The sequence below is a fragment of the Mytilus galloprovincialis genome, chromosome 2 (genome assembly GCF_965363235.1).
Source record: "Mytilus galloprovincialis chromosome 2, xbMytGall1.hap1.1, whole genome shotgun sequence".
Lineage (NCBI taxonomy): Eukaryota > Metazoa > Mollusca > Bivalvia > Mytilida > Mytilidae > Mytilus > Mytilus galloprovincialis.
Genome location: NC_134839.1, coordinates 57,154,247 through 57,155,251, shown reverse-complemented (window position 1 = coordinate 57,155,251; position 1,005 = coordinate 57,154,247).

Sequence of the window (1,005 nt, the reverse complement as noted above, 5' to 3'; positions counted from 1 at the left end):
TCTTGAAACTGTATTGTTTAAGAAATAATTCCTTCATGTCATGCTCTATGCTCATTTTAACATGGGTAGGCATTATATTTGTCGATATTTTACACTGAGCGTTAGCGAGGTGTTAAATGTGGTCAAATATAATGCCTACCCATGTTAAAATGAGCATAGAGCATGACATGAAGAAATTATTTCGATTCTAATAGGACAAATACAGTATTTTTATAGGTTGAAGTGTACGAAAATACCGTTAAAATCTTTGGCTATTCCCGTTGCTCCTCGAGTACATTACATTTCAAATTTGATAAGTTTAAAAACTACGAGCAGGGAAAATATATTGTTGTTTTATAAAAATATATAATAAAAGTTTATGTTAGCTGCTTAAATGTATATATTCCAAAGGATAACGATGGAAATAACGTTCATATAAACAGTAAGTTCGTGCGCATGTGTCAAACATATTTTGTGCTCATTAGAAGACGGCTTTGTTTACAAAGCGTAATAAGGACGTCATATTAATAGAATATCTTTTTTTCTTCTCAAAAACGCCTTGTTCAGTTTACGCAATGTGGACTTTATTATAGTTTACAAAGCGGCATGGGTATTTTCCTCTTATTTATATATTCATACGTATGCTTACACAAATTTTTATATATCTTGCTTCCGTAACTGTCAATTGGTCTATAATATGTTAATTCAAAAAGGCAAGCAAAAATTACTACTGGAAAGTATTTTAGGCTGATTACTGGCTATGCTAAAAAAAAAAAGTAGATAGTATTTAACTGCGAATAAATTCGAACTAAAATCAATGCACATGCAAAGTGAATGTAGAAGAATCTGCAATGTCATTCCCCAAATAATTAAACAAATACATTAGATCATCTTAAATTGGATAAATATAAATTTGAAATTTGGACAGGCGAAAATTTTATTTTATCTGTGGAGATAAAATTGTCAATACATAACATATTATCTAAACTGATAACAGTATAACATTGAAAACAACCGAGATATTTC